General features: G+C 40.3%; 1 protein-coding gene across 4 annotated transcripts in view; it reads left to right on the top strand.

Moving 5' to 3' along the window:
* LOC138738802 (H(+)/Cl(-) exchange transporter 4) overlaps positions 1 to 26,976 on the top strand; it is an 84,378-nt gene that overhangs the window by 5,641 nt on the left and 51,761 nt on the right. For 2 of the 4 annotated variants that reach the window (XM_069889747.1, XM_069889746.1), the window contains exons 2-3: positions 793 to 947; positions 4,087 to 4,278. The gene's annotated coding sequence lies outside the window, so the exon portion shown is untranslated. Of the gene's footprint in view, positions 1 to 792; positions 948 to 4,086; positions 4,279 to 11,889; positions 11,950 to 26,976 lie in introns of those variants that run through there. The other 2 variants (XM_069889750.1, XM_069889751.1) reach the window with 2 other exon arrangements.

The following is a 26,976-nucleotide window of genomic DNA, read 5'->3' on the forward strand; positions in this document are numbered from 1 at the left end:
TAAAACACCAGTTTTAATAGACTGGTATACAGCTACGCTTTGAGGCCTTGGTCTTGCCAAGCCAGAATGAGGGGGAAGGGATCCCCCCCACAACCAGGCTTATATACACCTGGTGACCTAGTGGTGTAATGACATCATGCATGACATGCCACCACAGGGGTGACTTTCCCTCTTTTTTTTAAAAAAAGCAAAAGCTAATGCTGTCTGATCAGCAACCAAAACGACAAAGAATGTTCATTTCCTGAGAGTATGTTCTGTTCTGTTAGCTGAAATGGGTGATTCTGAATTTGCCTGATGCACACTTATTTCTCTGCTACAGTCTGTGAGTTATCATTGGTTGTTACTTTAAAGGAATCCTATTTAATTTAATTCTGAAGGAAGCAGAAGGCACTGATTCTTCCAAATCATCTTAAAAGTAAATTGAGATAAAATAATTAAAATCACACACATGTACATGCTTGATACTTGCTTCTGTTGTGAAAAATGCAGAGCACACAACTATTTAAAAAATCTTTGAGATGAATTTTATATTGAATAGTGATTTACAGTGCATTGAGATTGATTTTATACAGTATATTTTTAATGTTGGCCTATTTATCATATGTTTAATTTCTGCCATCATTTTGATCAATTTCTGTTCCATATTTCCAACAGATGAGAGTTAGCAGTGAATTAAGAAGAAATCTCATTGATGAATCATTGACTCTTGTTTTTTTTTTCCATGTCTGACTGCTGAGTGTAACATTTTGTGATTCTTTTAACATGAGAAATGGTTTGATTTTTGTTTCTCAGAAGCTCATGTTCTTCGTGAGAACCTTTCAGATGAAGATTAGAGGTGCATCTTTCTGATTTAGTCGAGGAGTGCCCAATTAAAACACAGCCAAATGGTCGCCTGCTGCATCAGAGATGATTTCTTATCCAACCTTTATAGGTGTCACTTGGTTCCGGTAAGATCAAGTGAATGAAAGAAAGATATGAAAGATATGAAACTGTGTTTCTCCAGATGTTAACTGCTTCTGGATGGAACAAATTGAATAACCAGCTGAATGTAGAAAATATTGTTTCAAAATAAAAGTAGAATTTTATTCAATAACATTCCTTAAATAGATGCAAACAACATTTGCTTCCTTTTTTCTAAAGTCATTCTCCACCTATTTTAAAACTGGCACTATGCATTACTGATTCAGAACACTAAACCTGATCCATTTTGCAGACTTGCTCTCAGACTGAATGTAAATTGAGAGCTGATCCATCCAAAAGTATTTTAATAAAGTTGAGGCAAGTTTCTGTCCTGGCCTCCTATTTGGAGCCTCTATACCTATTACCATACCTGGGCTCCATATTGTGTTTTGGCCTTTGAGGAAAATGACCTTGCCTTAAGTGGCTCCTGAGAAGCCTGATTCCTCTTCCCATGAGGTTGGCAAAAGCCCACACCAGTTTTTACCTCAGGTCCATAGTCCAGAGAGGAGTCATTCCCCAGTGTCACAAGATAATTGAAGCTTGATCAGCACATTTATGGAGGACTCCTGTAGTTTCTGGGAGGTGGAAATTCCACTGCTCAGCTTTCCCTAAAATCGGAGACCTTTGGGGAAGAAAGCAGAGTGAAGTGAAGCCCCCAGGGAATTTTAATTGTGCCCAGTTACAGATCTTCATTTTCTTGTTTTGCCTTGCATTGTTACCCTCCACTCTTAAATTCTTCTAGAGGTACTTTGCAGTCAAGGCCTGAAGACCTATTCGGTAAACTTTGGGCAAGGTTGGTGGCAAGAGTGCAACATTGTTTCTCATGTTATGTCTTGATTACCCTATATACTCGAGTAATAGTTGATCATGTGTAATAGTCGACCCCCCCCCCACTCCCCCGGCCCAAAAATTGTGTGTTTTCCATATGGCCTGAGTAAAAGTTGATGCCCCTATTTTTGGCCCTGGCTGCCCATCCGAGCTCCTGATGCCCTGATTGCGGATCCTCTCCCCGGCTGCCTACCCACCAGAGGTTCTGAAGCCTCAGCCACAAACTGTCCTAGGCCCCGGCTCCCATCCATCCGAGTTCCTGATGCCCCGAACACTGACTTACCACCCAGTCCTGGCCATCTGAGCTCCCGATGCCTTGAATGACACAGGTACTTACTCTGGTCAAAAGTATGACCCATGTTTAAGTTGACCCCCTCCAAATTGTACCTGAAAAAGTGGTCCAAAAACTTAACTATTACATGAATATATACGGTGTGATTGGGTGGGAAGATAAGGTGCTTGTTCAGAAGTTCAAATAATTGGCTTTGCTTTCAGAAGACAATCTCTTTAATTCCTATTTGGGGCATTTTTCTTCCAACCATCATATTTCCATAAGCGTTCTTATCAATGTTGGAGTAAACTAGCCCAGAAAGTTCTCTTGCAAACATCTTGGTAATTTAGTGCCCATCTTGTGTGTTGGGCCATTGGTATCTCAGTGTAAATCAGTGCCCCATTAGAGTTCTTGCACCTTTCCCTCCCTAACTTTGTATTTTCTCCTTTGTCCCCTTCCCACTAGTTGATAGTCTATAATTTCCCCCAGTGTACACTGTGTTCCATTCTTTAATCCCCACTAAAGCTATCCTACCAGCTCCCTGTTGGTTGGGATTCTTTATACCTTAATCTGAAAAATATGTATAAAATTTCAATCTTGACTGTGCTGAGTTATTTTGGGGGGGGGGGAAGATACACAAGATCATTTGGGAACAGCTGTTTGTAAAAGTCAACATTTGGTGCTTGATTCTAATTACGTTGAGCTATAGGCCAGAAAACACAATTGGGAAGAGGGATGTCAGTCCTGATAGGAACAGAAAAGAGCGAGTCAGCTTAAGTCTGTGAGTTTGCTGTTGAATCCTGTGGGCTGCAGTGACGGAAGACAAGCTTACAATAGGCCTAATTCTAACAATGCAGGAGCCTGCAGGCCAATAGATGAGAGTGGAATGGAGAATTAAAGTGTAGCAATCAGAAGCTTAGGGTCACTTCTGTGTACCGAAGGCAGGTGCTCCACCAAGCCGAGGACATTTCCCAAGGAAAGGGATGCAGTTGTAGAATAGAGTTTTGGCCAATGTATTCAAACTCTGTTCAAGAGCAAGTTTATTGTCACATGTACCATGATGCAGTGATAAAGTTTATTTTGTGAACAGTTCAGCTAGATATCAAGTACATAGTCCAGCAAATAAAACATAAAATAGAAATGCAGTTATAGAGATTGATCGGTTGATACAGAGCAAAGGCAACATAATTTTACTCGTGTGAAGTATGTGCAAGAGTCTAATAATGGCGGGAAAGAAACTGTCCTTCCACGTGGTGATGTGTGATCCCAGACAACATTCTTGATGTAATCTTTGACCATAGCAAGCTGTTTGGAGGTTGTCAGGGTAGTCTAGAGCAGCCATTCTCAACTGGAGCCCTACAAAGCCCTCCTCCCCCCACCCCCCCTAGTCCCTGGTGGTCACAATACATTTAAGTAAAAACCTTCTTTTGACCTTACATAACATAATTTTTTTTGTTTTGGATGTAGTTGGTAAGAGAAATACAGAAGAAACCAAAACTTGACTGCTTCCCAGGGAAGGAGGCCCATAAACTGAACAGAACCTGAAGGGGGCCATAGCCAAAAAAAGGTTGAGAATGGGTGGTCTTGGGCCAGAACCTGAGGATGTACCACTCGAAGTCCAGCTACATCTCATGGACTGCATGGCTTCAAATAGCAGAGCCAAGGATGGTCTGAACCGCAGGATTCTGGCAATGAAAGAATCATGAGAGGGATAGTTACACAGCACATAAACAGGCCCTTCAACCCATCGTGTCCGTGTCAACCATTTATAATAATCCTTTGTACCAGAACTTTTTCCGATCTTTCAGGAACTTTGTAACTCAAGTGCTTTTTAGACATGAGAGCACCTGCTCCTACCACCTTCTCTAGCATTGTGTTCCAGATTCCTAAAGTTCTCTGTGCAGGGCAGTTGGACAGATATGTAGTTGTATTCCCAGAACAAGGTTCGTATGGGCTATGGAAGTTTCTGAGATCGTAGGATGCATTGTTCAGATTCTGCTAACTGTGCTTATTTGTTGTTTCCACAGAGGTTTTGATCTGTTGTCAACAGGGTCCAAGCACAGGGAGCAGCCAAGGAGATGTAATAGTGACAACACAGAGGGGAAGGAAGCAGTGGCCGGGCCAGGCCGGGCACTTCCACCCTTCCCCACATTCCCCAGTCACAGCTCCCTGGGGTAAGGAGTCAGCCGACGTCTTAATGACCCAGGAGGACGGGCAAGGTACAGCTCAGCTGACTGCTCACCATGCTTTTTTTAAAAATTTTTTATTTTTCACACTATAAACCACATTGATCAAGATACATACATTTTCCTTTTCAAATATATACAGTGTCGTTTTCTCCCCCCCCCTCCCTCTTCCCATCCCACCCTCCCTACTTCCCCTCCCATTCATTTAAAGTTCAGAATCTAAGATACATTAAACCCGTCAAACAATGTTGTCACTCAATAAAAATAAACAAGAAATTCCACTGAGTCAATTCTTTTCATTCCCTTCTCCTTCTGTCATTTTAGGTGGTAGATGTCCCGGTAGGTTTTCTCTATTGTGTTTTATGTATGGCTCCCATATTTGTTCAAATATTGTAATATTATTTCTTAAATTATATGTTATTTTTTCTAATGGAATACATTTATTCATTTCTATATACCATTGTTGTATTCTCAAGTTATCTTCTAATTTCCAGGCTGACATAATACATTTTTTTGCTACAGCTAGGGCTATCCTAACAAATCTTTTTTTGTGCACCATCCAAATCAAGTCCAAATTCTTTGTTTTTTATGTTATTTAGGAGGAAGATCTCTGGGTTTTTTGGCATATTACTTTTTGTGATTTTATTTAATATCTGGTTTAGAACATCCCAAAATTTTTTCACTTTCTCACATGTCCAGATTGCATGAATTGTTGTTCCCAATTCCTTTTAACAGCGAAAACATCTGTCTGATACTGTTGGGTCCCATTTATTTAACTTTTGAGGTGTAATGTATAGCCTGTGTATCCAGTTATATTGTATCATACGTAACCTCGTATTTATTGTATTTCTCATAGTTCCTGAGCATAACTTCTCCCATGTTTCATTCTTTATCTTTATGTTTAGATCTTGTTCCCATTTTTGTTTAGTTTTACCATTTGTTTCCTCATTCTCCTTTTCTTGCAGTTTAATATACATGTTTGTTCTAAATTTTTTGATTATCATTGTGTCTGTAATCACATATTCAAAATTACTTCCCTCTGGTAACCTCAGACTGCTTCCCAATTTGTCCTTCAAATAGGAATTCAGTTGGTAGTATGCCAACACTGTATCGTGAGTTATATTATATTTATCCTTCATTTGTTCAAAGGATAATAATTTATTTCCTGAAAAGCAATTTTCTATTCTTTTGATCCCTTTTTTCTCCCATTCTCTAATGGAAAGGTTATCTATTGTAAAAGGGATTAGCTGATTTTGCGTCATTATTAGTTTTGGTAGTTGGTAATTTGTTTTATTCCTTTCTACATGAATCTTCTTCCAAATATTGAGCAGATGATGTAATACTGGAGAATTCCTACATTGTACCAATTTTTCATCCCATTTATATAATATATGCTCGGGTATCTATTCCCCTATTTTATCTAGTTCTAATCTAGTCCAATCTGGCTTTTCCCTTGTTTGATAAAAATCTGATAGGTATCTTAATTGTGCGGCTCTATAATAATTTTTAAAAGTTTGGCCTCCTTGTTTATATCATTCTGTTAATTTATCTAGTGCTATCCTCGGTTTCCCCCCTTTCCATAAAAAATTCCTTATTATTTTCTTTAACTCCTTGAAGAATTTCTCCGTCAAGTATATTGGCAATGCCTGAAATAGGTATTGTATCCTTGGGAAAATGTTCATTTTAATACAGTTTATCCTTCCTATTAGTGTTAGTGGTAAGTCTTTCCAATGCTCTAAGTCGTCCTGTAATTTTTTCATTAGTGGATAATAATTGAGTTTATATAGATGGCCGAGGTTTTTATTGTATACCTAGGTATCGTATTGCTTGCATTTGCCATCTGAATGGTGATTCTTTCTTAAATTTTGAGAAATCCGCATTATTCATTGGCATTGCTTCACTTTTATTTGCGTTAATCTTGTATCCCGACACTTCTCCATATTCCTTCAATTTCTTATGTAATTCTTTTATTGATATTTCTGGTTCTGTTAAGTATACTATAACGTCATCTGCAAATAAACTGATTTTATATTCCTTGTCTTTTATTTTTATCCCTTTTATTTTATTTTCTGTTCTTATCAATTCTGCTAGTGGTTCTATGGCTAACACGAACAATAAGGGCGATAGTGGACATCCCTGCCTTGTTGATCTGCTTAAGTTAAATTGCTTTGATATATATCCATTTACTGTCACTTTCGCCAATGGCCCCTTATATAATGCTTTAATCCAGTTAATATATTTCTCTGGTATTCTGAATTTTTGTAGTACTTTGAATAAATAATTCCATTCTACTCTGTCAAAGGCCTTCTCTGCGTCTAAAGCAACCACTACTGTTGGAGCTTTATTTCCTTCTACTGCATGAATTAAGTTAATAAATTTACAAATATTGACTGTTCGTCTTTTTTTAATAAATCCAGTTTGGTCTAGATTTACTATTTTTGGTACATAGTCGGCTAATCTGTTTGCTAATAGTTTAGCTATTATCTTATAATCTGTGTTAAGTAAAGATATTGGTCTATATGACGCTGGTGCGAGTCGATCTTTCCCTGTCTTTGGTATTACTGTAATTATTGCTGTTTTGCATGAATCTGGTAAGCTTTGTGTTTTATCAATCTGGTTGATTACTTCCAGGAGGGGAGGAATTAATAACTCTTTAAATGTTTTATAGAATTCTATTGGGAATCCATCCTCTCCTGGTGTTTTATTATTCGGTAGTTTTTTTTATTATCTCTTGTATTTCTACTATTTCAAATGGTTCTGTTAATTTATTTTGTTCCTCTATTTGTAATTTTGGTAGTTCAATTTTAGTTAAAAATTCATCTATTTGTCTTCTTTCCCTTCGTTTTCAGTTTGGTATAATTGTTCGTAGAATTCTCTGAAGTTTTCATTAATCTCCGTTGGATTATATGTGATTTGTTTGTCTTTTTTCCTTGATGCCAATACCATTCTCTTAGTTTGTTCTGTCTTAAGCTGCCATGCTAGAATTTTGTGCATTTTTTCTCCTAGTTCATAATATTTCTGTTTTGTCTTCATTATGTTCTTCTCCACCTTATATGTTTGTAGTGTTTCATATTTTATTTTTTTATCTGCCATTTCTCTTCTTTTAGTTGTGTCTTCCTTCATTGCTAATTCTTTTTCTATATTTGCTATTTCCCTTTCCAACTGCTCTGTTTCCTGATTGTAGTCCTTCTTCATCTTGGTTACATAACTTATTATTTTCCCTCTGATGAACGCTTTCATTGCGTCCCATAGTATAAACTTATCTTTCACTGATTCCGTATTTATTTCAAACTACATTTTAATTTGTCTTTCAATGAATTCTCTAAAATCCTGCCTTTTAAGTAGCATGGAGTTTAATCTCCATCTATACATTCTTGGAGGGATGTCCTCAATATCAGTGGTGAGTGGTCCGATAATATTCTAGCTTTATATTCTGTTTTTCTAACTCTGTCTTGCATGCGAGCTGATAACAGGAATAGGTCTATTCTTGAGTATGTTTTATGTCTACCCGAATAATATGAATATTCCTTTTCCTTTGGGTGTTGTTTCCTCCATATATCCAAAAGTTGCATTTCTTACATCGATTTAATTATAAATTTGGTTACTTTGTTCTTTCTGTTAATTTTTTTCCTAGTTTTATCCATGTTTGAATCCAAATTAAGGTTGAAATCCCCTCCTATTAATATGTTCCCTTGCGTGTCTGCTATCTTCAAAAAAATATCTTGCATAAATTTTTGATCTTCTTCGTTAGGTGAATATACATTGAGTAAATTCCAAAACTCCGAATATATCTGACATTTTATCACTACATATCTCCCTGCTGGATCTATTATTTCCTCTTCTATTTTAATTGGTACATTTTTACTGATTAATATAGCTACTCCTCGAGCTTTTGAATTATATGACGCTGCTGTTACATGTTCTATCCAATCTCTCTTTAATTTCTTGTGCTCCATTTCAGTTAAATGTGTTTCTTGCTTGAATGCTATATCAATTTTTTTCTTTTTTCAGTAAATTTAGCAGTTTCTTCCTTTTGATTTGGTTATGTATTCCATTAATATTTAAAGTCATATAGTTCAACATAGCCATTTCATACTTTGTTTATCTTTCCTCTCCATTTCCTCATCATCACCTTTCCTTCTTATCCATTTCTTTCTTGTTTTGAACACTTTATAAGGCAACATTTCTAAAACATCAAACATTTCCCTTATTCTCCTATCTAAAATTTCTTTAACCCCACTATCCCCTCCCCTTCCTGAGTTGCCCTTTATCCCTTGTCGGGCAACCACATCTCCCCTCTCCATTTGGATTTGAGAATTCACTCGCAAGCGTCAACTGATTTCGCAGTGACCGTAACTCCTCCCCACCCAGCCCCCCCAGAAAAGATTTCAATTTTCATTTATAACAAAGGTCACTCTCTTAATTCCCTCCTTACTTCCTCTCTTCCCTTTCTTTCCCTTATTAATTCTTATCTATACTCTATATATTTTCCTTTAAATACGGATACACTCATGTACACACATATACACACACACACACACACACACACACACACACACACACACACACATACACACATACATATAGTTCGTGGTCATTTTTGCTCTCGTTACATGTCTTCATCTCTCTGTCTGTTTTGTAGTTGTTCTGCAAATTTTCATGTTTCCTCCGGATCCGAGAATAGTCTGTTTTGCTGCCCTGGAATAACTATTTTAAGTACCGCTGGGTACTTTAGCATAAATTTATATCCTTTTTTCCATAGGATCGCTTTTGCTATATTAAACTCTTTTCTCTTCTTCAGGAGTTCAAAACTTATGTCTGGATAAAAAAAAATTTTTTGACCTTTGTATTCCAGTGGCTTTTTGTCTTCTCTTATTTTCTTCATTGCTTTCTCCAATATATTTTCTCTTGTATATCTTAGGAATTTTACTAAAATGGATCTTGGTTTTTGTTGTGGCTGTGGTTTAGGGGCTAATGTTCTATGTGCCCTTTCTATTTCCATTTCTTCCTGTAATTCTTGTCTTCCTAGGACCCTGGAGATCCAATCTTTTATAAATTCTCTCATATTCTTGCCTTCTTCATCTTCCTTAAGGCCCACTATCTTTATATTATTTCCTCTATTATAATTTTCCATTATATCTATCTTCTGAGCTAACAGCTTTGTGTCTCTTTAACTTTTTTATTAGATTCTTCTAATTTCTCTTTTAAGTCCTCTACTTCCATTTCTACGGCTGTTTCTCGTTCTTCCACCTTGTCCACTCTTTTTCCTATATCTGACATGGCCATCTCTAATCTATTAATTTTTTCTTCTGTACTTTTAATTCTTTTTATTTCACTAAATTCTTGTGATTGCCATTCTTTTACTGATTCCATATATTCTTTAAAAAAAAATATCCATTGTCTTGCCTTTCCCTTCTTCTTCCATTTCTCTATGTTCTTCTTCTTCTTCCTCTGGGTTGGACATCTGTGTTTCCTTGATTTCTTTTTACTCTCTTCTTTCTTGTTCTCGTTGTTTTCTATGTTCTCTTGTTGTTGTGTTGTAGCTGTCATTCTCAGCTGTGGAGATCGACTCCTCAGCTGGTCCCCCCTCCCGTCAGTGTTTTTTTTGTCACACTTTTGTCACACTTTTGCTTGGCTCCGCGAGCCATTTTTGTAGTCCCGAGTTCGGGACTTCGACTGACCTGAGGGAGCGGGCTTCTCTCTCCACAGCGGGCCTCCTCGGACAGGTAAGGCCTTCACCTTCTTCTTCCAATGTCTTTTCTTCTTCTCTTCTTCCCGTTGCTTTCAACTTTTTTTTCTTCGCTGCCATTTTCTTCCCACCTTTACTTTCACTTTATTTTAATTTTTATGTTTGCGCCTTTGTGTTTTCTGTGTTTTTTTTAAACTTTTCCAGAGAGGGCTGGAGTTCCCCGACCGGCCACTACTCCATCACGTGACTCCTCACTGCTCACCATGTTGATGTTTCGTGGTGAGTTGGAGGTGGTTGTCACTTGTCATCATTCTTCACTGATCAGTTCTCAAAGACCCAGCCTGGGCTGCCCTCACCAGTGCGGACGTCCCACTCACTCTGCTGATCTAACCTGCTTGTCCAGATTGCATCAGCCATTTCATCTCCAGAGTTGCAGCAGTGTCCAGTTAGCAATGTCACACCACAGCTCTGGTGCACTATGAACATGCTCCCAGTACATTACACACACATTCAGGGTTCTCTCGTCTCCCAATGAGCAAGGGGGAAAAGGCCAGGATAAATAACATGTGGCAAAGCCAGACAATCCTGGTGGTGTTTAAAAAGTCTACTTACCCTAGTCTTGACTATTAACCCTTTGGACTTCATGTCCCTGTTTTCAGGGACCACCAACAAGCACATATACTCTGTGTCCCAGTTTTCCACAACTGGTTTTATACCCATTCACTAGCTAGTTCATACTGGTGCTTGTACTGTAGTTTATCAATGGACGCAGTCCAGAGAACATATTATGAAAGGTTTAAAAAAAGGGTTAATCCTGAAGAAGGAGAGTTCAAATCCCATCACAGCTGTTGAATTTAAATTCAACTTTAAAAAAAATCTGAACGTAGGGCCTGGTAATGATAAGTGTTCATGATGTTGAATTGCCATAAATTGCAACTACTTCACTAATGTTCTACCAGGAAGGAATCTTCCTGTCCTTACGTGACTTCCAAACCCACATCAATGTGATTGATGTAAAATTTCCCCTTGAAGTAGTAGCCTGGATCAATGAATCAAGGAAGGATGCCTTAAATGGCAGATGCTTGGAACTAGAGAACAGAATGAATGGCCAATCCCACAGTGGAGCCCCATTTAGGAGTATAATATGTGGCGTTGGCATGTGAGTCCTTTCAGAATGGGGAAGCCCTTGCTTACTGGTAAATATATGATGTTAAAAGACGAATCTAAATCTGATGGCATGGGTAAACCCAGAATCATCGCTCATTGCCTGTCTCGGTCTTCCAAGACAGGTGTCAAAAAGCAAGTCCTCTTCATCCGTCGACTTTGCCTTTGTGGCTTTAAAGATTTTTGCGTTCCTCCAATCTGACCCTACAACTATGCCTGACCTTGGCTGGAGTGCTGCACGTCAAATGACTTTGCACTCTGGTTCCTGGGTATAGTACAAACCTCAGCCTCATGATCCGCACTCTGGCCTGCTAACCTGACCTGGTTATATAATGACAGACTTTCTTGTTCAATCTTTTACACTTCTCTGTTTCTGTGATCTGCTGGTTGGAAAAAACTCTTGAACCACTTCACTGAGGATACTCTTCTGGTTCTTAAGTTAAAACAAAACTCCATATCCTTATACAGACTGCAATAAAACCACAATCAACTTGCTTTCATGGGGGGAAAAATGCCATCATTTAAACCTCGTTCATTATCTGATATTTTGGGTTTAGCACAGACTAGTGGCTAGAAAAAGATACTTCCCAAATTTACATTTCCTCCTTTAGTTCTTATTTTTTGCTTTTCACTAATTAATTTCTCTTAAGACTTTTTGCTTAAATAGATTTTGTAACTGAGGTAGTCTGGCAGAATCCCTTGAGCAGAACATTCCTGGATCTGACATCCAAGCACCTAGTCATGTGATCATTACTCTTTCCTGTTGGTGACATCACTGCTTTTCTCAGCTGTTCCCTGGAAAGGATGGCAGGAGGATCAGCCAGTCTGCAGTGAATTGTGCAAGAGTGCAGGTAGGAAGAGATGTGTGGCACAGTCTGGAAGATTCTATGCTACAGACATGAATGCTGACAGGCTGCTTCAGTGAAATCACCTATTAATCTATTCAGTGGTGATGCAATTAAGTGGAGCTGCTATACCATAAATTCTCTGTGTATACAATCTGTAAAGGGATTAAGCTAAGAGTAAAGAGTTGTAATGCACTGCAGTGAATGTCCTATGTTTGTACGTGGCTGCACTGTGTGACAGCTTGTAACTGATAGCAGTAAAGGGATTACAGAAAAGGAAAGGCAGCAACAAACCGTTTCAAGGGTATTGTGTGATTTGCCAGCCACCCCCCCTCCCCCTCCAGCTTTCTGATCAATTCATATATGATTCCTTTCTAATGAATATATGATTCGTGTCCAGTGAATATGATTTCTGTCCAGTGAACATGCAATTTTTATCTGGTAAATATACCGTTTCTCACTGGCTAATATGTAATTTGTCTAGTTAATGCACAATATCGCACTGATAAATGTATGATTTATCACTAATTAATGTACAATTTGTCATTGGTTAATGTACAATTTATACATGAGGATAATTTTTAAAAAATCAAAAAAATTCAGCAAAGCCATGAGTTGATGCTGATGGCAAGGACTTGCGAGAAGGTGTTCACCGGGTTGCCAGTGAATGAAAATCAGTTTCCTGTGTCCTGGTGAAGGGGGAAGGAAGAGAATTTCAACAAATATGGGATATGAACACCAAAATTACTGGAGAGAGGAACAGAATTAACAGTTTCTGATACATGACTTTTCAGCAGAAGTAAAAGTTTGTGAAGAAACATGTTCGAATTGAAGAGTAGGGAGGGCACCAAGTGAGTGTTAAGCACCAAGGGAGCTGCATGACTTGCTAAGTTCATCTAACTAGCACAAAGAGTGTCTCTGATGGGAGGGATCAAATGTGACTGACACATGCAAGTGGTGGTGGAGACTGAGAGGGAGTAGTGATGGCTTGTGAATTAAAGGAGGAGTAAATAGGGACGAATGAGGAAGAGGAGACAGTGGAGGGTGGGGAGGGTGGGGGGTGGTAAGCCAATGCAGCAACTGAAATATAAAATCTGTGATTGCTGGAAATATAACAGTTCTGTAACATACTGGAAAGCTGATTATCTGGAATGCAGAAAGTATGAGATCTGGGAGCTAGAATGTGCCTTGTCAGAAGATGAAATGCGATTCTTGATCTTAAGCTGGGTTTCACTGGAACAGTGTAAGAGGTCAAACAGGCCAGAGTGAAAGGGAAATGAAGAATTAAAGTGAACAGCAATAAGAATTTCCGGGACACTGGAGTGAGTTCACCAAGGTGGCCGCCAAACCTGTGTTTGGTATACTCGACATTGAAGAGATGCATCTTGGATATCCTATTTGGTATACCAGATTGGGAGAAATGTAAATCAGGGATGGACAAGGTGAAGGTGAGAGCAGGGTAGAAATTCTGAATCAGAATTTATTGTCATGAACAAGTCATAAATTTCATAGTGCAAACATTCATAAATACCACCTTACAATTATTTTATTAAGAGAAAAGTACATGAAAAGTAAGCCAGTGTCCTTGGTTAATTGATCATTCAGGAATCTGATGACAGAGGGGAAGAAGCTGTTTTTGTCTTTAGGTTCTTGTACCTTTTTTCTTATGATAGCAGAGTGAAGAGGGCATGGTCTGGACGGTTGGGGTCTTTGAGGATAGAGGCTGCATTTTTAAGACACTGCTTCATGTAGATGTCCTTAATGGAGTGAAGTCTGGTGCCTGGGGCTTGTTGTCCTGAGAGTTGATGCTTCCATACCAGACAGTGATGCAACCAGTCAGAATGCTCTTCACGGTACACCTGTCAAAATTTATGAGAGTCTTTGGAGACATACCAAATCTCCTCAAATACCCCACAAAGTATAGCTGCTGGTGAGCCTACTTTGTGATTGCATCAACACAGAGCCTCCAGGACAGATCCTTGGAGATGATGACACCCAGGAATTTGAAGTTCTTGACCCTCTCCACTACTGAGCACTTGATGAGGACTGGGTTGTGTTCCCCTGACTTCCTTCTGAAGTCCACTATCATCTCCTTGGTTTTGCTATCGTTGAGTGACACCATTCAATGAGCTGATCTATCTCCCTCCTGTACGCTTCCTCATTGCCATTTGTGATTCTGGAAATAAGTGTAGTGTCATCGGCAAACTTGTAGATAGCATTGGAATTGTGCCTGTGTATACAATCACGGCTGTATAATGAGTAGAGCAGCGGGAAAAGCACACATCCTTGAGGTGGGCCTGTGTTGATTATTAGTGAGGAGGAGACGTTTCCAATCTGTACTGACAGTGATCTTCCAAAGAGGAAGTCGAGGATTAGCAACAAACATGAAGGATGGTCAGAGTTCTGAATGAGAACAGGAGGCAGCATCAATGCAGTCCTCAATGCATCTGGAAGAGGAGTAAGGTAGGTCTGAAACAAGGGGTCTCATGAGTTCCAACCATTTGGGGGCTGTGAGGAGAGTATATTTGTTAGGCATTCGCCAATGGAAGATTCTTGATGTGATTCACAGGACCATCAGGAGGTTAAGTTGTTTGCTAACCATCCCCATCCTTTTTTTTTCTGCAAAACAAACAATTTTGATAAAAATACCCACAGCAGTCTTTGAAAATCAGGTTTTGTCTTTGTGTTGGTGTCAGATAATCCAGATAGTCAGTGGGCCCAACATTCCTAGTAGCCTTGGCCATGACAAATAAAGTGTGCATAAGACTAGCATGGATCAAATGGAGCAATGGGTTGACTCTCAAGATGATCTGGGTGAAGACAGACTACCCAAGCTCCTTTTATCATCCTTAAGTTCTGTAACTGGACTATCTTTCTAAGTTACTGCTCTACATGTTACCTAGGAACAGAGTAAACAGTGGAAATCAAAACAGTGGACGTTGGAAATCAAATAACGACAGAATGTTGAAAACCCTCAGGCAGCATTTGTGGAGGGAGAAAAGAGTTAGTGTTTCAGGGTTAAGAGTCTTTAATAAGAAAGCTGATGAAGATCCCCTTTGATGAGAGGTCTCGATCATCAGGTGCTAACCACTTCTCTTTCCACAAATGTGGCCCAATCTGTTGATTTTGCCCGGCATTTCCCTGTTGGTATCACACCCATCATTGCCAGGGCTCACCCAGGAGAACATCTGGCTCAGGGTGGAAAGAGCATGTTGGTAAGGATCAGCTTTTGTGTGGATTTTCTGAGCATTTGGAAAAATAGAAAAAAAAAATCTTTTAAAAAATATTTTCCTGTTCACTTTTTGAGGATTTAAGGATCCTTTACTTCCCATCCCTTCTTGCCCCGCAAGCTGCTGGTGAACATTTTTGAACCAGTGCAATCCTTCTGGTGGAGATGTTCTCAGATTTAGACCCAGCAACTGTGAAGAAAGGGCAGTTATAGGGCCCTCCATAATGTTTTGGGACAAAGACACTTTTTTTTTTCTTTGCTCTATAATTTTAAATTTGTAATCAAACAATTCAAATGTAATTAAAATGCACATTCCAGATATTATTAAAGGTTATTTATATACATTTTGGTTTAACCATGTAGAATGACAGTAATTTTTATGCATAGACTCCCTCATTTCAGGGCACCATAATATTTGGGACATACCAATGATATGTATATTAAAGTAGTCATGTTTAGTACTTTGCTGCATACCCCTTGCAGGCAATGACTGAAGTGTGTGACTCATGGACATCGCTAGGTGCTGAGTATCTTCTCTGGTGCTGCTCTGCCAGACCTGCAGCCTCTTCAGCTCCTGTTTGTCTCAGGGGCTTGTCTCCTTAAGTTTTCTCTCTCAATTGGATTTAGATCGGGTGACTGTCTTGGCCATTGAAGAATTTTCCAGTTTTTAGCTTTGAAAAACTCTTGTTGCTTTAGCACTGTGTTTGGGTTCATTGTCTTGCTGTAGGATGAAGCACCATCCAATGAGTTTGGAGGCATTTGCTCGAATTTGAACAAATAAGATGTTTCTATACACTTCACAGCCATCAGCAGTTACATCATCAATGAAGATAAGTGCACCAGTACCTGTGGCAGCCACACATGCCCAGGCCATAACACCCCCACTATGTTTCACAGATGAGGTGGTTTGCTTTGATCCTGGGCAGTTCCTTTATGCCTCCACACTTTGCTCTTGCCATCACTCTGATACAGGTTAATCTTGGTTTCATCCGTCAACAAGACTTTTTTAACCAGAATTCTGCAGACTCTTTTAAATACTTCTTGGCAAGCTGTAATCTGGCCATCCTTTCTGTGGCTAATTGGTGGTTTGCATCTTGCAGTGCCATCTCTGTTTTTCTGTTCATGAAGTCTTCTGTGGACAGTAGTCATTGACATATCCACACCTGCCTCCTGAAGAGTGTTTCTGATCTGTCAGACAGGAGTTTGGGGATATTTCTTCCTCATGATGAGAATTCTATAATCAGCAGGTGAGGTCTTCCTTTGGTTAACAGGCCCTTTATGATTACTAGCTCACCAGTACACTCTTTCTTCTTAATGATGTTCCAAACACTTGATTTTGGTCATCCTAAGGCTTGGGCGATTTCTCTTACAGTTTTATTCTTGTTTTTCAGCCTCATAATGGCTTCTTTGACTTTCATTGGCACAACTCTGGTCCTCGTTGAAAAATGGCGACTACACTTTTCCAAAGGTGATCCAAAGCTTAGAAACAAGCCTAGTTCTCTATACCTGCACCACGAAGCAATTAAACGTACATGAGTACTCACTAACTTCTGTGAAGCCAGATGTCCCAAACATCATGGTGTCCTGAATTGGGGGAACTGTGTATAAAAAGTGGTGCAAACCAAAATGTATACAAATAACATCTAATAAAATCTGGAACGTGAACATTAATCACGTGAAATGTTTGATTACAAATTTAAAACTGTGGAGCTCAGGGACAAATAAAGGAAAAAAAGTGTCTGTCTCAAACGTTACTGAGGGCATTGTACATTGTGGGGTCCACAGAGAGGAAAATATAGGCGGTGGTGTTTGTGTGCACCTTTCAGGATGGAAAGGGTTTGGGGCATACAGTCTAGGGTAGGAACCGCATGTTGTCAGTGATAAATGCTGTGCCAATGTGCCATTGGTGGAGAGAAGGAATGTTCAAGGCAATCAAGTGGGTGCCATAATTGGCAGTGTTGAGGTTCCTGAGTCATGCAGGTAAGATTTCCATCAATAGCCTATTCTATCACAGGACTTGTACCTTGCAGATGGTGAAAAAGCTTTGGGGTTTCAGGAGTTGAATTGCTTGTCACAGGATACCCTCTGCCTTGTTCTGGTCATTATTTATGTGGCTGGCACTGTTGAGTATCAGTTAAATTAGTGATCCACCAGGATGTTGGTGATGGTAATGTCTTCTAATGTCAAGGATATATGGACAGAACCTCTTTTACTGGGGATAGTCAAAGCCTGGTACTTTTATGGTTTGAATGTTACTCACCACTTAGTCGCCCATGCTTGTATGTTGTATTTTTCTTGCTGCAGATGGGGTGACTACAAATGGAATTGAACATTGTACATTCATTACAAATTATCTCCACTTCTCTCCATGTTGGAAAGAAGGGTCATGGATGAAAATGGAAAAGTGGCAGGTGCTAAAATTGGAAAGAAAACCAGAAAATGCTGCAAACACTTAGCAGTCCAGTCAGCATCTGTGGAGAGAGAAACTACTTTTTGCATCTGGGCCCCCTTTATAATTAATTTAATCAGGAAGGTCACTGCTGTCTCCCTTTGTTTGTCCACTGTCTACTCTTGGGTCCCCCCTGTCCTCCCCTTTAATCTCCTCTTGCCTCAGCCTCCACGTTCTCCATATAGTCAGAGAGCCATACAGCACAGAAGCAAGCCTTTCAGCCAAACTAGGCCAATGCTGTCCGTGTTGGGCAGAGATATATCTTCTTCCAAATGTTTGGGGACTGTAAAGCTTGAGGGCAAAGATTTGAGGTGTGAGGGAGGAAAAATTTAAAAGGGATCTGAGAAGTACGACTTTCACTCAGATAATAGTGGGTACGTGGAATGAGGAAGCAGACAGTTGGAACTTGTAAAAGTAATTGAGACAGGTACATGGATATAAAAAAGTTTGGAGGGATGTGGGACGAATGAAGCAAGTGGGACTAACTCAGGTACCCAAATTGGCAAGGATGAATTGGGATGAACGGCCTGTTTCCATGCTGTATAACTCATTACTCTAATTGTGCACCTCAGTGGTGGCACTCTTGCCTCTGATTCACAAAGGCAGGGCATGACACAGGTTGGATTTAAAAGCACAGGAGCTGCCACTCTAGTAAGACATGAACCATGATAATGTGGAGGAGCTGAAAGATGTCAAGGCTCTGTTTTCATCCAACATTTGTCCCTTATAATATGTACTGCGCCTTATCAAGTTGTTGCAAAATCACTGGCTGGAGATCTTTTTTTTTTCACCAGGGGGCTGATGTGGCCCATTGCTTTATTCAGAGGTTCTGGGCAAGCAAGTGGCTGTTGACAGGTGCCTAAGATACTGCAGCGCACTGTGCAAGCCCCACAGAGGAATCCTGCCCTTTGAATGCAGGCGGAAGGCGCAGCATGCATGCACAGGGACACATGTGTGTATATACACACACACACACACACACCCACCCCTCCTCTTTATCAACAGAATTGGTTGTGTGGGCTGATGCAGGTAGAGCATGCACTTGAGAACTGAAGGGGTTCTAGTTCTTTGTATCTTCATTAGTGCTTTCAACTAAATGGTTACAGAAATACTTTCTTTTATAAATAAAAGAAACAAATTATCAAGCTCTTCAGAGAGGGGGTGAGGGGCAAGGTGGTGGGGTGGTGTGTTCCTGCTCTCCTCCTCCACGGGAGTCGTGGTGGGCAGCAGCTAGTTTAAGCAGCGCAGAGAACTCCGGCGTGACAGGTCCACGTTACTGGCACTCAGGGATTTCAAATCGACGAGGTTGTTCCCAGATTGCTAGAGAGAGAGAGAAGGGAAGAGAAAGAATGAGAGAGAAAGTGAAGGTGAGGAGAGAAAACAGAGAGAGAGACACACGCACAGTCCAAGAGACCACGAGACAGAGAGAGAGAATAAATCCATGCAGGAAAACAAGGCATTCATGATCATTTCCAGGGAGTCTGGGGTGTCCTCCATTGCAACCCTAGGCTGAGAACACCCTGTTGACTGCCCCTTAACCTACTCTGCCCCAGACTGCTCCTGTCTCACCCGGAACCATTCCAGTCGATCTCCATGTTCTCGCCCAGGACACAGGCCCCCCACCACCGTGCTGCGTATCCCCCAGGGATTATGTTCATCAACACTCTCAGCATTTGCCAAGACGCAATCCACGCACACGGTCTTCCCTCTGACTGCGCCTCCAATCTCCCAGCGGAAACAACCTTGTCACACATCAGGAACAGAGATTTACGTGGAACAGCACAGTACAGGCCCTTCGGCCCACGAGATTGTATTGACCTACTAAACAACAATCTAACCCATCACCACCCCACACTCAACAACCCTCTCTTTTTATTGCACCCATGTGCCTGTCGAGGAGTCTTTTAAATGCCCCCTATTGTACCAGCCTCCGCCCCCCCCCCCCCCCGCCAATGCATTCTAGTCACTCACCACTCAGAAGTAAAAATAATCCTAACTCTGACATCTCCCCTCACCTTAAACCGTGGTCCTCTGGTATGTGCTACTGTCGCTCTGGGGTAAATGTGCTGGCTGCCCACTCCATCCAAGCCCCCCCCATAATCTTATACACTTCTATAAAGTTGCCTCTCATCCTTCATCACTCCATAGCGAAAGGTTTGGTCAACTCTGCTTCACATGATGTGTTCTCCAATCCAGGCAACATCCTTCCACAACTTTGTATGTTTCTGCAAGATCTCACCCCCTCAAAGCCAAGGAATATAGTCCCAGACTATGTTTAGAATTTCTCCTCTGGAGAAGCCCTCCATATCCATAATCCACCTCAAATGCCTCAAGCAAGGAGTCAGATCTGCTCGCAATTCTCCAGGTGTGGCCTCACCCATACCCTGCAGATGTAGTCAGCCCATCACGAGCTGATCCATCCACCCATCCAGCCCCACTCCCCGACTTTTTTCCCGTAACGTTTGATGCCCTGACTCATCAGATACCTGTCAATCTTGCCCTTAGATACATCCAATGACCTCGCTTCCACGGCCGCCTGCGGCAACACGTTCCACAGACTCACAACCATCCAAGGACATTTTTCTGCATCTCTGGTTTAAATTGACGTCTTTTTACCCTGAAGTGAGCCCTGGATGGAGATCTTTGTGAGGAAATTAGATGCTATATTTCAAGCAGCACAAAACTTCATAAGCTAGATGCAGAGTGAATTGGGCCTCACGTGTAATATGTCCTGGCTTTTTAATGCTGATATCCTAAAGTAGGTGGAGACACAGTCAAATACTCCACCTGCTTTACTAAGCATCCAGGTGGTTCATTGTTTGCATCAAGTCACTTTAGCCGGTTCACTGGACGTGAGTCGGACTCTTGGCAACAGCCACACATCCTGTCAGTGCACACAATGGCTCTTTGTTAGCCCTTCTCATTTGGGAGAAGTCATCAACCCAGGAAGCCTGAACAAAGAATGGCAGCATTAAAACCACTGAATGTGACTGCAAAAAGAAATGTTCCTTGCCACTGTAAGTACTGAATTGATTGCAAATGGCCATATTGCTTGAATTACAGCTCGAGTAAGATTTATGCCAAAATCAAATGCAGATCATTTGATAATAATGACATTGGAGTAATGGCTGACTGTCGAGTACAATGCATGTTTTGTTACAGGGAAGTGAATCTCATCAGGCTTGAGCAATGAAAGTCTCAGTCCTATGCTCATGCTTGGTGCCTGCTTCCTGTATTCCCTGGAATGCTACTGGTCGACAGATTTTTGTAGCTCTGGGATTTGCTCATATTTATAAGGACACAGAATGAAGCCATTCAGCCCATCTATTCCAGGGCATTTCTCAGGGAAGTAGTTTTGTTCATCCCATTTTCCTTGACACTGATTCTCTCTCACATATGCCATCAATGCATCTATTTGTAATGAACCTACACAGCAGGTCTTTGGGATGGGGGAGGAAACCAGAGGATCCAGAGGAAACCCAAACAAGTAGCAGAGAGAATGTGAAAACCACAGTTGTTTCAGTCAAAATGTGACCAATGAGATGTGCAAGAGTATAATAGCAATAGTGGGAATCAGTCTTGATAGAGCGTCCCAATCCAAAACATTGACCAGTTTTTCCACGGATGCTGCCTGACCCACTAAGTTCCTCCAACAGCGCATCTAATTGCTCCCTGTCCTCCCCTTTAATCTCCTCTTGCCTCAGCCTCCACATTCTCCATATAGTCAGAGAGCCATACAGCACAGAAGCAAGCCTTTCAGCCAAACTAGGCCAATGCTGTCCGTGTTGGGCAGAGATACATCTTCTTCCAAAGATTGGGGACTGTAAAGCTTGAGGGCAGAGATTTGAGGTGTGAGGGAGCATCTCATTGTGTGCTCAAGAACTTGCATCTTTTATGTTTCTCTCACTCTCTCTCTCTCTCTCCGATGATTTAGGGGTTTCCAAGACAGAATCCAGCCTGAAGCCATTAGTTTTTAAAAAAAAACAAATTATGAAAATTTCTAGTCAACGATCAACAGCTGCAGAGGAAGAACTAGTGTTAAGACTGGAAGAAATAGGAGCAGAAATAGACTAGTCAGCCCATTGAGACTGCCCCACCATTTAATCATGAGCTGGTCCATTTTCCCCACTCAACTCCACTGCCTGGTCTTCCCATAACCCTTGACACCTTGGCTATCAAGAACCTATCAAATGCTATCTTAAATACACCCAATGAACTGGCTTCCACAATGGGCATGTGGCAACAAATTCCACAGAACATTATTAACTTCTGACTGAGGAGATGCCTCCACAACTCTGTTCTAAGCAGATGCCCTCCAATCCTGAAATTGTGCCCTCTTGTCCACCATAGGAAACAACCTTTCTACATCTGCTCTGTCCATGCCTTGCAACATTTGAAATGTTTCAATGAGATCCCCCCCCCCCCACCCCCACCGCCCCATTCACCTCAATTCCAAAGAATATAGGCCAAGAGTGGTCAAATGCTCCTCAGATGGTAACCCTTTCATTCCTTGAATCATCCTAGTTAACTTCCTTTGAACCCTTTCCTATGTCAGCACATTTTTTTTTAAATGAGGAGCTCACAAATTTTGACAGTACTCCAAGTGAGGTCTCAACAGAGCCTTAAAGCCACAACATCACATCCCTGCTCTTGTATTCTATTCCTCTTGAAATGAATGCCAACATTGCATTTGTCTTCTACACTCCATCTCAACCTGCAAGCTTTCTTAAGGCTATCCTGCATGAGGATTTCTCCCCATTTAAAAAATAGTATGCCTGTTTACTTTTTCTATTGAAATGCATGAGCGCACACTTTCTGACATACTTCTCTGCCCATTCTCCTAATCTGTCCAGTGCTTCTGCAGCCTCCGTTTCCTCTACACTACCTGCTCCTCCACCTAACTTCGTATCCTCTGCAAACTTAGCCATTCATTTCATAATCTAAATCATTAATATACTAAATAAAAAGAAGTAGCTCAAACACTGATTCCTGTGAAACACCACAAGCAACTGGCAGCCAATCAGAATGTAATCAATGTGTACCAACTCTTTGCTTCCTGCCAGTCAACCAACGCTATCCATACTAGTAAGCTTCCTGTTACATCAATGGCTTTTGTTAAGTTACCTCATGTGCGGCACCATGTCAAAAGCCTTCTGAAAATCCAAATATACACAATCCACTACATCTCCCTCGACCAACCTGCTTGAATTCTGATAGGTTTGTCAAGCAAGATTTTCCCTGAAGGAAACCATGCTGGCTTTGGCCTATCTTGTCATGTGCCTCTAAGTACTCTGTAACCTTGTCCTTTATAATTGACTCCAACATCTTCCCAATTACTGGTGTAAGGCTAACCAGTCTATAATTAACTTTCTGCTGCCTCAGTCCCTTCATGAATAATAGGGTGACATTTGTGATTTTTCCAATCCTCCAGGACCATGCCAAAATCTATGGATTCCTGAAAGAAAATTTACCAATGCCTCTATAATCTCTACCACTACTTTCAGAACCTGAGTGTGCAATCCGTCTGGTCCAGGAGACTTGTCCACCCTTAGACCATTCAGCTTTTTGAGCACCATCTCCCTTTAAATAGTAACTGCACTCATTTCCCTTCCCTGATACCCTTTGACATCTGGTATACTGCTAATGTCTTCCTATAATAATCTACTCTCACCTCTCTTTTATTCTTTATATACTTGAGGAAGCTTTTTGTATCCTCTTTGATATTATTTACTAGCCTACTTTCACACTTCATCTTTTCCCTCTTGAGTTTTTTTAGTTACCTTCTGTAAGTTTTTAGAAACTTCCCCATCCTCCACCTTCTCACGAAGTTTTGCTTCCTTATATGGCCTCTCTTTTGCTTTCATGTTGTTTTGACTGCCCTTGCCAGCCACAGTTCTGACATTTTTCCATTCGCATATATTCTCTTTTTTTGTATGTATTTATCCTGCACCTTCTTCATTTCTTGCAGAAACTCCATCCACTGCTGCTTTGTCATCTTCCCTACAAGTGCCTCCTTCCAATCTACTTTGGCCACTTCCTCTCTCGTGTCATTGTAGTTCCCTTTATTCTACTGAAATACCGATACATATAACTTTAGTTTCTCTTTATTAAATCTCAAATTGAACGCAGTCATATTGTGATCACTGTCCTTTAATGATTCCTTTACCCTAAAGCTCTCTAATTACCTGGGTGCATTACACAACACCCAATCCAGTACAGCCAATGTCCTCATGGGTTCATCAACCAGCTGCTCTGAAAAGCCATCTCATAGGCTTTCTACAAAATCTCTCTCTTGAGATCCAGTCCTGAAGGGGATGAATCAGCAAATAGGAAGGAGATTGAAAACTTGGCTGAATTGTGCATCAACAACAACCTCACACTCAATGTCACCAAAACTAAGGAGCTAATGGTTGACTTCAGAAGGCCAGAGGTATACAATCCAGTGATCATTGGGGGATCAGAAGTGGAGAGGGTGAGCACATTTAACTTCTTGGGAGTCACTATCTCAGAGATAGTGACCAACACACCAATGGCATAATGAAGAAAGCATGTCAGTGCCTTTATTTCCTCAGGAGCTTGTGGAGGTTTGGTGTGACACCAGAAACCCTGGCAAATTTCTACAGAGATGTGATGGAAAGTGTGCTGGCCAGCTACATCATGGTCTGGTATGGGGACCAGCACCCCTGAACGTAAAGTCCTCCAAAAGGTAGTGGACACAGTCAGGACATCACAGGCAAAACCTTCCATCTATTGAATACATTTACAGGGAACAGTGCCATCTGAGGGCAGCATCAATCATCAAAGACCTTCACCACCCAGCACACACTCTGTTCTTGCTGCTGCCATCAGTAAAGAGGTCTCAGTACTACAAGACTCACACCACAGGTTCTGGAACAGCTGCTACCCCTCCACTATCAGACTCTTTGACAAAATCAATCAGGGACTCATTTAAGGATTCTTTTTTAAGTCAGACCATCGTAAGTTTATTTAATATTTAATCCACATTTCCAATAATCAGCTTTTTTTTCACATTATGAACCATATTGATCAAAATACACATAAACATTTCCCTCTTGAATATTCAGTCATTTTCTCACCTTTCCCCCCCCCTCCCTTCCCTCCCTCCTTCCCACCCCTCTCCCACCCACTAAAGGTTCAACATATACCATACATTAAACCCATTAAACAATGTTATCACACAATGAAAATAAACAAGAAAATTGTGTCATCTACTTTTACGCACTGGATCAGTTCATTTCGTCTTCTCATTCTGTCATTTTAGGTGGTGGAGGTCCGCGGTAGGACTTCTCTGTTGTGTTCCATGTACGGTTCCCAAATTTGTTCAAAAACTGTGATGTTATTTCTTAAATTATATGTTATTTTTTCCAATGGAATACATATATTCATTTCTATGTACCATTGCTGTATTCTCAGGCTATCTTCTGATTTCCAGGTTGACATTATACATTTTTTTGCTACAGCTAAGGCTATCATAATAAATCTTTTTTGTGCTTCATCCAAATCGAGGCCAAGTTCTTTACTTCTTATATTACTTAGAAGAAAGATCTCTGGATTTTTTGGTATATTATTTTTTGTGATTTTGTTTAATACCTGATTTAGATCTTCCCAAAACTTTTCCACTTTCTCACATGCCCAAATTGCATGTACTGTTGTTCCCGTTTCCTTCTTACAGTGAAAACATCTATCTGATACTGTTGGGTCCCATTTATTTAAGTTTTGGGGCATGGTGTATAGCTTGTGTAACCAATTATATTGTATCATGCGTAACCTCATGTTTATTGTATTTCTCATAGTTCCGGAGCATAGCTTTTTCCCATGTTTCATTCTTTATCTTTATGTTTAGATCTTGTTCCCATTTTTGTTTAGGTTTACAGCTTGTTTCCTCGTTCTCTTTCTCTTGCAGTTTGATGTACATGTTTGTTATAAATCTTTTAATTATTATTGTGTTTGTAATCACATATTCAAAACTGCTTCCTTCTGGTAACCTCAGCCTGCTTCCCAATTTGTCCTTCAAGTAGGTTTTCAGTTGGTGGTATGCAAACATTGTACCATGAATTATACCATATTTGTACTTCATTTGTTCAAAAGATAATAATTTATTTCCCGAAAAACAATTTTCTATTCTTTTTATCCCTTTTCTCTCCCATTCTCTACAGCACACATGTCAAACTCAGGCCCGCGGGCCAAATTTGGCCCGTGAAATAATTATATTTGGCCCGCAAGATCATATCAAATATGAATTAGAGCTGGCCCGCTGGCCGCCGCGCCAGTATAGCGCATGCACAGCTAATACTACAAATCTCAGAATGCTTTGCAAATGCGTTGGAGCCGGCCCGTCAGCCCACTAATCGCCCCCACCTCCTCTCTTTCCTTTCATTAGCATCTGTGACCTGTCGCCCAACTCACATGTAATAAACCCCTTACGAAAAATGGCCAAACGAAAGACAGAAAACAGGACCTTTCAAGACAGGTGGGAGGCAGACTATATGTTCATCATTTTAAAAGACAAACCTGTTTGTCATTGAAGCAAGTTGTTATTTTTTTGACTTGTTGGCTTGTGAAAAAAAATACATTTAAAAGGAGCTTAAACGCTATAGAGAAATATTATTTATTGAATATTTTATTTCTCATTTGTTAATGCTTCTTCTGGAAAGAGTTTAACCAAAACTATTATTAAACATTTATTGTAATAAGAAAAAGTTTAACATTACATATGATGAAAGAAGAGAAAACATGCAGATGTTGTTGAAAATTTCAATAAATATTTAATTTGGCCCACGACTTAGTCCGAGTTTTTAATTTTGGCCCTCTGTGAATTTGAGTTTGACACCCCTGCTCTAAAGGAAAGATTATCTATTGTGAAAGGGATTAGTTGATTTTGTGTCAATATTAATTTTGGTAGTTGGTAATTTGTTTTTTTCCTTTCTACGTGAATCTTCTTCCAAATGTTGAGCAGATGGTGCAGTACTGGTGAATTCCCATGTTGCACCAGCTTTTCATTCCACTTACATAGTATATGTTCAGGTACCTTCTCCCTTATTTTATCTAGCTCTATCCTGGTCCAGTCTGGTTTTTCCCTTGTTTGATAAAAATCTGATAGGTATCTTAATTGTGCTGCTCTATAATAATTCTTAAAATTTGGTAGCTGTAAGCCCCCTTGTTTGTACCATTCTGTTAATTTATCTTGTGCTATCCTTGGTTTCCCCCTTTTCCATAAGAATTTCCTTATTATTTTCTTTAGCTCCTTGAAGAATTTCTCTGTTAGGTGAATTGGTAATGATTGAAATAGGTATTGTATCCTTGGGAAGATATTCATTTTAATGCAATTTACCCT

This window comes from Narcine bancroftii, chromosome 7, assembly GCF_036971445.1.
Source record: "Narcine bancroftii isolate sNarBan1 chromosome 7, sNarBan1.hap1, whole genome shotgun sequence".
Lineage (NCBI taxonomy): Eukaryota > Metazoa > Chordata > Chondrichthyes > Torpediniformes > Narcinidae > Narcine > Narcine bancroftii.